Raw genomic sequence first — 10,042 nt, 5'->3', positions numbered from 1 at the left:
GACCCAGAGTTATCTGCTCCTCTAGCTGTGCAGTTAGACAGATCACAGCCCTCAGCCTGCACCCAGTCACCTGTACTTGAGCTATATAATATGTTCCCTGCTTTGCTAGGTTTTCAGCTTCCCACTATACCTGGCTTGCAGTCCTCAGATTTATTAGTGGGTTCCGAGTCCCCTGCCCTGTTAGACCCGCACCTCCCTGATCTTGGGGAACCACCATTCCCTGACCCATGGGGCCTGCTGTCTCTAGTTCTGGGGGGCCTCCCACCTCCTGCCTTTGACAACCCTCAGCCCTTCCCACGTGGGAAACCTCCTGACCTCATCACTTGGGCCCAGCTAACCCCTTCCTCCAGATCACTGATGATCCTAGCCCATTGGTCCCCACATGTTCCAACATGGGACTCAGCACTTTCAGCAGTTTTGAAAGATTCACCAGCCTGGCATGTCATATTTCTCTGCCGCAGTAGGCAATCCACCTGCTTCAGGTGTGGCCAGCCTCCGGCGTTGCACTCAGCTTCTAAGGATGGGGTCCAGCAGCCCTGCACCAGCTGAGTTAGAGGACCCTCCCCCACCCGCGTGGCATTCCATGGGGCAGCCCCAGGACTGTCTTCGCATATCTCTGTACCTCCCTCGTCGGGTGGTACCTAAGCCATGCATTTTCTGCAGGATAGGATTTGGCACGCTAAGAATAAGGTTCCCCCTGAGGCATGTGGCTTTTCAGAGACTTTGGGCTTTTAAATAATGTGGCCCCCATTAGAGACCTCGACTTTGACTTTCTTGACTTTGCTTCTCTCTACCTAACTTCCCCTCACAGTCCCTTCAGTTTCCCTTTAGTTAGTTTTGCTTCTCAGCCTACCCAAATGATCCCTCACCAATCTTACCTCTTCCATTCCCAACCAATAAGATTGCGCATCGCATCTGGACACTGCACCCACCCACTCAGGTCATAGTGTTATCATCGTCCGATGGGAGGAGGCGCACAATTTGGAGGACTTTTTACTGTCGACAGTAACACGAATATCTGAATTTTGAGCGTGCATTGCCCAGATGCGCATTTCCACATGATCTAGGAACATAACAGCTTTCTTAAATTTCACAAATCTCTGTTTTGGAAAATGTGACCAAAATGATGCTATTTACACTTTGTACAACATTTATACCCTAGAATGTTCCTAACTAATATCGATTCAGCATCGGCCTTTTTCAACCAGAGAAGTTGATTTTTGAGTTCAGCTGCCCTTTAAGGTCTCAAAATGACCTAGAGCAAATCAATGGTTAAACAATAATAACACAACACAGAGGATGTTAAAATAAATATATAGAATATTTATTCCAAAACAGCTACACTGTTGTAATAGTGTGATATGTAACTTCAGACACACTTTGTTCTGAGTAAAGTAACGTTTTTCATCTGAAAATGCTTTGGTTTTGTCTACTAAAACCAAAGTGTGGATTGCAGTCACTTATTTGAGCAGTTCATAGACTGCTTACAGGGTAACGAAACCAATATGTAAATACATAACTTGATGAACATTACAGTTCACAGCTTCTACCCCCAAGCCATAAGTCTGCTGAACAATGAATCAAATGGCCACCTGACTATTACATTGACCCCCCACCTCCATTTGTTTTGTACACTGCTGCTGCTCGCTGTTTATTATCTCTGCATAGTCACTTCACCCCTACCTATATGTACAAATGACCTAACCTGTTCCCCCGCACACTGACTCGGTACCGGTATGCCCTGTATATAGCCTCGTTATTGATATGTTATTGTGTTACTGTTAACAATTTCTTATTTTAGTTAATTTGGTCAATATTTTCTTAACACTTCTTGAACTGCACTGTTGGTTAGGGCTTGTAAGTAAGCATTTCACAGTAAGGTCTGCACTTGTTGTATTCAGCGCATGTGACAAATAAAGTTTGATTTGACTTGATCAATAAGTGCATCGACAACGTCGTCCCCACAGTGACCATACGTACTTATCCCAAACAGTAGTCATGAATTACAGGGAACATCCGCACTGAGCTAAAGGCTAGAGCAACCTCTTTCAAGGAGTGGGACACTAACCGGACGCTTGTAAGAAATCCCGCTATAGCCTCAGACGAACCATCAAACAGGCAAAGCTTCAAATCAGTACCAAGATTGAATCCTAGTACGCTGGCTCTGACACTGTTGTGTCAGAGCTTGAAGACTATTACAGACTACAAAGGCAAACCCAGCCGCGAGATGCCCAGTGACGCGTTCCTACCAGACGAGCTAAATGCATTTAAGGCTCGCTTCGAGGCAAGAAACACTGAAGCATGCTTGAGAGCACCAGCTGTTCCGCACGACTGTGTGATCACGCTTTCATTTGCAGATGTGAGCAAGACCTTTAATCAGGTCAACATTCACAAAGCCGAGGGGCTAGAAGGATTACCATGACGTGTACTCCAAAGCTTGCTTGGAAAAACTGGCATTTTTAACCTTTCCCTGACCGAGTCTGTATTACCTACATGTTTCACGCAGAGCAGCATAGTCCCTGTTCCCAAGGAAGCTAAGGTAACCTGCCTAAATGATTACCGACCCGTAGCGCTCACGTCGGTAACCATGAAGTGATTTGAAAGGATGGTCATGGCTCACATCAACACCATCATCCCAGAAAGCCTAGACCAACTCCATTTTGCATACCGCCACAACAGATAAACAAATAATGCAATCACAATCACACTACACACTGCCCTTTCCCACCTTTACAAACGGTTGAACCCCACTACGACTACTCTCACTATATCACTATTAGTGATGCCAGGTCAGGGGTCATGCATCAATACAGGGCTAAGGTTGAATCGTACTGCACCGGCTTCGACGCTCGTGTTATGTGGCAGGGCTTGCAAACTATTACCCACTACAAAGGGAAGCACAGCCGCGAGCTGCCCAGTGACACGAGCCTACCAGACAAGCTAAATCACATCTATACTCGCTTCGAGGCAAGCAACACTGAGGCATACATGAGAGCATCAGCTGTTCCGGGTGACTGTGTGATCAAGCTCTCCATAGCAACGTTAGTAAGACCTTTAAACAGGTCAACATTCACAAGACTGCGGGGCCAGACTGATTACCAGGACATGTGCTCTGGGCATGTGCTGACCAACTGGCAGGTGGCTTCATGGACATTTTCAACATGTCCCTGATTGAGTCTGTAATACCAAAATATTTCAAACAGACCACCATAGTCCCTGTGGCCAAGAACACGAAGGCAATCTACCTAAATGACTACCGACCCGTAGCACTCACGTCCGTTGCTATGAAGTGCTTTGAAAGGCTTTGAAAGGCTGGTAATGGCTCACATCACCATTTTCCCAGAAACCCTAGACCAACTCCAATTTGCAGACCACCCAAACACATCCACAGATGATGCAATCTCTATTGCACTCCACACTGCCCTTTCCCACCTGGACAAAAGGAGCACCTATGTGAGAATGCTATTCATTGACTACAGCTCAGCGTTAACACCTTAGTACCCTCAAAGCTCATCACTAATCTAAGGATCCTGGGACTAAACACTTCCCTCTGCAACTGGATTTCCTGACTTCCTGACGGGCCGCCCCCAGGTGGTGAGGGTAGGTAGCAACAGATCTGCCACCTTGGTCCTCAACAATGGAGCCCCCCAGGGGTGCGTGCTCAGATCCTGCCCTGCACTCACTGTTCACCCACGACTGCATGGCCAGGCACGACTCCAACACCATCATTAAGTTTGCAGATGATACAACAGTGGTAGGCCTGATCACTGACAACGATGAGACAGCGTATAGGGAGGAGGTCAGGTCAGAGACGTGTCCCCTCAATGTGATCAAGATAAAGGAGATGATTGTGGACTACAGGAAAAAGAGGGCCAAGCACACCCCCATTCTCATTGACAGGTCTGTAGTGAAGCAGGTTGATGGCTTCAAGTTCCTTGGTGTCCACATCACCAACAAACTAACATGGTCCAAGCACACGAAGACAGTTGTGAAGAGGGCACGACAAAGCATATTCCTCCTCAGGAGACTGTAAAGATATAGTATGGGTCCTCAGATCCTCAAAGTTTAACATCTGCACCATCGAGAACTGGTTGCATCACTGTCTGGTATTGGACCTGCTCGGCCTCCGACCACAAGGCACTACAGAGGGTAATGAGTATGGCCCAGTACATCACTGGAGCCAAGATTTCTGCCATCCAGGACCTCTATACCAGGCTGTGTCAGAGGAAGGCCCTAAAATTGTCAGAGACTCCAGCCATCCTAGTCATAGACTGTTCTCTCTGCTACGTCATGGCAAGCGTTACCGGACCGCCAAGTCTAAATCCAAAACACTGCTTAACAGCTTCTACCCCCAAGTCATAAGACTGCTGAACAGCTAATCAAATAGCTACCCAGACTATTGGCATTGCCCCCCTCCTCTTTTACGCTGCTGCTACTCTCTGTTTATTATCTATGTATAGTAACTTTAACTCGACCTACATGTACATATAACCTCAATTACCTCGACTAACTGGTGCCCCTCCCATTTACTCTGTACCGGTACGCCCTGTATATAGCCTCAATATTAATATTTTACTACTGCTCTTTAATTATTTGTTACTGTTTTTATTTTTTCTTAACGGCTTGTATGTAAGCAGTTCACTGTAAGGCCACACGTGTTCGGCGCTTGTGACACATACAATTTGAAATTAATTGGAGAAAATCTACCTTTCTCTCATCTCTAACTAACTATCAGTAAAGCTGAAAACATCCATTTGTTCATTTGTGTGTGTATGTGTGTGCAGGGATATCCTTTTTTATGTACTTCTTTATCTCTGGGCAATTTGGTCTTGATATCTATTGACCGCTATGTTTATTTAACCTTTATTTAACCAGGCAAGTCAGTTAAGAACACATTCTTATTTTCAATGACGGCCTGGGAACAGTGGGTTAACTGCCTGTTCAGGGGCAGAACGACAGATTTGTACCTTGTCAGCTCGGGGGTTTGAACTTGCAACCTTCCGGTTACTAGTCCAACGCTCTAACCACTAGGCTACGCTGCCACCCTACGCTGCCACCCCATGTTGCTGTGTGTGATCCCTTATTGTACCACTCTAGAATAACAACTAGTCTAAAGAAGGCCAGCTTTATTGCTTCTTTAATCAGAATATAAGTTTTTAGCTGTGCTAACATAATTGCAAAAGGGTTTACTAATGATCAATTAGCCTTTTAAAATGATTAACTTGAATTAGCTAACACAACGTGCCATTGTTACACAGGAGTGATTGTTGCTGATAATGGGTCTGTGTAGATATTCCATTTAAAAAATCAGCTGTTTCCAACTACAATAGTCATTTACAAAATTAACAATGTTTTGTTTAAAAAACAAGTGTCCCCAAACATTTGATCGGTAGTGTATATACAGTGGGGCAAAAAGTATTTAGTCAGCCACCAATTGTGCAAGTTCTCCCACTTAAAAAGATGAGAGAGGCCTGTAATTTTCATCATAGGTACACTTCAACTATGACAGACAAAATGAGAAAAAAATTCATTGTAGGATTTTTAATGAATTTATTTGCAAATGATGGTGGAAAATAATCATTTGGTCAATAACAAAAGTTTAACTCAATACTTTGTTATATACCCTTTGTTGGCAATGACAGAGGTCAAACGTTTTCTGTAAGTCTTCACAAGGTTTTCACACACTGTTGCTGGTATTTTGGCCCATTCCTCCATGCAGTGATGTTTTGGGGCTGTTGCTGGGCAACACGGACTTTCAACTCCCTCCAAAGATTTTCTATGGGGTTGAGATCTGGAGACTGGCTAGGCCACTCCAGGACCTTGAAATGCTTCTTACGAAGCCACTCCTTCGTTGAACGGGCGGTGTGTTTGGCATCATTGTCATGCTGAAAGACCCAGCCACGTTTCATCTTCAATGCCCTTGATGATGGAAGGAGGTTTTCACTCAAAATCTCACGATACATGGCCCCATTCATTCTTTCCTTTACACGGATCAGTCTTCCTGGTCCCTTTGCAGAAAAACAGCCCCAAAGCATGATGTTTCCACCCCATGCTTCACAGTAGGTATGGTGTTCTTTGGATGCAACTCAGCTTTTTTTGTCCTCCAAACACGACGAGTTGAGTTTTTACCAAAAAGTTATATTTTGGTTTCATCTGACCATATGACATTCTCCCAATCTTCTTCTGGATCATCCAAATGCTCTCTAGCACACTTCAGACGGGCCTGGACATGTACTGGCTTAAGCAGGGGGACACGTCTGGCACTGCAGGATTTGAGTCCCTGGCGGCGTAGTGTGTTACTGATGGTAGGCTTTGTTACTTTGGTCCCAGCTCTCTGCAGGTCATTCACTAGGTCCCCCCGTGTGGTTCTGGGATTTTTGCTCACCGTTCTTGTGATCATTTTGACCCCACGGGGTGAGATCTTGCGTGGAGCCCCAGATCGAGGGAGATTATCAGTGGTCTTGTATGTCTTCCATTTCCTAATAATTGCTCCCACAGTTGATTTCTTCAAACCAAGCTGCTTACCTATTGCAGATTCAGTCTTCCCAGTCTGGTGCAGGTCTACAATTTTGTTTCTTGTGTCCTTTGACAGCTCTTTAGTCTTGGCCATAGTGGAGTTTGGAGTGTGACTGTTTGAGGTTGTGTACAGGTGTATTTTATACTGATAACAAGTTCAAACAGGTGCCATTAATACAGGTAACGAGTGGAGGACAGAGGAGCCTCTTAAAGAAGAAGTTACAGGTCTGTGAGAGCCAGGAATCTTGCTTGTTTGTTGGTGACCAAATACTTATTTTCCACCATAATTTGCAAATAAATTCATTAAAAATCCTACAATGTGATTTTCTGTATTTTTTTTTCTCATTTTTTTGAGAAACAATTGTTGGCTGACTAAATACTTTTTTGCCCCACTGTATATTGCATAAATACATTTTATAGATACAGATGCATAGCTAGATTACGGAGATACAGATACATTACATAGCTACATTACATAGATACATTACAGATCAGATACATTACATAGATACAGATACATTACATAGATACATTACATAGATACAGATACATTACATAGATACATTACATAGATACAGATACATTACATAGATACAGATACATTACATAGATACATTACATAGATACAGATACATTACATAGATACATTACATAGATACAGATACATTACATAGATACAGATACATTACATACAGTGCCTTGTGAAAGTATTCGGCCCCCTTGAACTTTGCGACCTTTTTCCACATTTCAGGCTTCTAACATAAAGATATAAAACTGTATTTTTTTGTGAAGAATCTACAACAAGTGGGACACAATCATGAAGTGGAACGACATTTATTGGATATTTCAAATTATTAATAAATAAATAAAGAGGTAGTTGTTTGGGCTAAATTATAGATGGGCTATGTACAGGTGCAGTAATATGTGAGCTAATCTGACAGCTTGTGCTTAAAGCTAGTGAGGGAGATAAGTGTTTCCAGTTTCAGAGATTTTTGTAGTTCGTTCCAGTCATTGGCAGCAATGAGAGGCGGCCAAAAGAGAAATTGGCTTTGGGGGTGACCAGAGAGATATACCTGCTGGAGCGCATGCTACAGGTGGGTGCTGCTATGGTGACCAGCGAGCTGAGAGAAAGGGGGACTTTACCTGGCAGGGTCTTGTAGATGACCTGGAGCCAGTGGGTTTTGCGAAGAGTATGAAGCGAGGGCCAGCCAACGAGAGCATACAGGTCGCAGTGGTGGGTAGTATATGGGGCTTTGATGACAAAACGGATGGCACTGTGAAGGACTGCATCCAATTTATTGAGTAGGGTATTGGAGGCTATTTTGTAAATGACATTGCCGAAGTCGAGGATCGGTAGGTTGGTTAGTTTTACGAGGGTATGTTTGGCAGCATGAGTGAAGGATGCTTTGTTTGCGAAATAGGAAACCAATTCTAGATTTAACTTTGGATTGGAGATGTTTGATGTGAGTCTAGAAGGAGAGTTTACAGTCTAACCAGACACCTAGGTATTTGTAGTTGTCCATTGATACATTACATAGATACAGTGGGGAGAACAAGTGTTTGATAACATGTAAAATTGGCAGTGTTTCCTACTTACAAAGCATGTAGAGGTCTGTAATTTTTATCATAGGTACACGTCAACTGTGAGAGACGGAATCTAAAACAAAAATCCAGAAAATCACATTGTATGATTTTTAAGTAATTAATTTGCATTTTATTGCATGACATAAGTATTTGATACATCAGAAAAGCAGAACTTAATATTTGGTACAGAAACCTTTGTTTGCAATTACAGAGATCATACGTTTCCTGTAGTTCTTGACCAGGTTTGCACACACTGCAGCAGGGATTTTGGCCCACTCCTCCAGACAGACCTTCTCCAGATCCTTCAGGTTTCTGGGCTGTCGCTGGGCAATACGGACTTTCAGTTTCCTCCAAAGATTTTCTATTGGGTTCAGGTCTGGAGAATGGCTAGGCCTCTCCAGGACCTTGAGATGCTTCTTACGGAGCCACTCCTTAGTTGCCCTGCCTGTGTGTTTCGGGTCGTTGTCATGCTGGAAGACCCAGCCACGGCCCATCTGCAATGCTCTTACTGAGGCAAGGAGGTTGTTGGCCAAGATCTCACGATACATGGCCCCATCCATCCTCCCCTCAATACGGTGCAGTTGTCCTGTCCCCTTTGCAGAAAAGCATCCCCAAAGAATGATGTTTCCACCTCCATGCTTCACGGTTGGGATGGTGTTCTTGGGGTTGTGCTCATTCTTCTTCTTCCTCCAAACACAGCGAGTGGAGTTTAGACAAAAATCTAAATGTTTGTCTCATCAGACCACATGACCTTCTCCCATTCCTCCTCTGGATCATCCAGATGGTCATTGGCAAACTTCAGACGGGCCTGGACATGCGCTGACTTGGGACCTTGCGTGCACTCAGGATTTTAATCCCTGACGGCGTAGTGTGTTACTAATAGTTTTCTTTGAGACTGTGGTCCCAGCTCTCTTCAGGTCATTGACCAGGTCCTGCCGTTTAGTTCTGGGCTGATCCCTCACCTTCCTCATGATCATTGATGGCCCACGAGGTGAGATCTTGCATGGAGCCCCAGACCGAGGGTGATTGACCGTCATCTTGAACTTCATCCATTTTCTAATAATTGCGCCAACAGTTGTTGCCTTCTCACCAAGTTGCTTGCCTATTGTCCTGTAGCCCATCCCAGCCTTGTGCTGGTCTACAATTTTATCCCTGATGTCCCTACACAGCTGTCTGGTCTTATCCATTGTGGAGAGGTTGGAGTCTGCTTGATTGAGTGTGTGGATAGGTGTCTTTTATACAGGTAACGAGTTCAAACAGGTGCAGTTAATACAGGTAATGAGTGGAGAACAGGAGGGCTTCTTAAAGAAAATCTAACAGGTCTGTGAGAGCGGAATTCTTACTGGTTGGTAAGTGATCAAATACTTATGTCATGCAATAAAATGCTAATTAATTTATTAAATTAAATTATAAAAAATCATACAATGTGACTTTCTGGATTTTTGTTTTAGATTCTGTCTCTCACATTTGAAGTGTACCTATGATAAAAATTACAGACCTCTACATGCTTTGTAAGTAGGAAAAACCGCAAAATCGGCAGTGTATCAAATACTTGTTCTCCTGACTGTACATGACATACATACATGACATAGATACATGACATAGATACATGACATAGATACATGACATAGATACATGACATAGATACATGACATAGATACATGACATAGATACAGACACATTACATAGATTCAGACACATTAAATAGATACATTACATAGACACATTATATGTCATTATTATATATCACACCTGCTCCCGCTCTTCCTCTTCCTTCTTCCAGGCTGCCTGCATTGCGTACTCCTGCCACCATCATTTCTGCACACCTGCCTTCCCTTGTCACGTACATCAGCGATATTGGACTCACCTGGACTCAATCACCTGTTTATTACCTCCCCTATATTTGTCAGCTCTGATCCTCACTGCTGATTTGATTGTTATT

This window comes from Oncorhynchus tshawytscha, linkage group LG26 (genome assembly GCF_018296145.1).
Source record: "Oncorhynchus tshawytscha isolate Ot180627B linkage group LG26, Otsh_v2.0, whole genome shotgun sequence".
Lineage (NCBI taxonomy): Eukaryota > Metazoa > Chordata > Actinopteri > Salmoniformes > Salmonidae > Oncorhynchus > Oncorhynchus tshawytscha.
The sequence above is the reverse complement of the archived record's forward strand: the minus strand, read 5'-3'. Positions refer to the sequence as shown.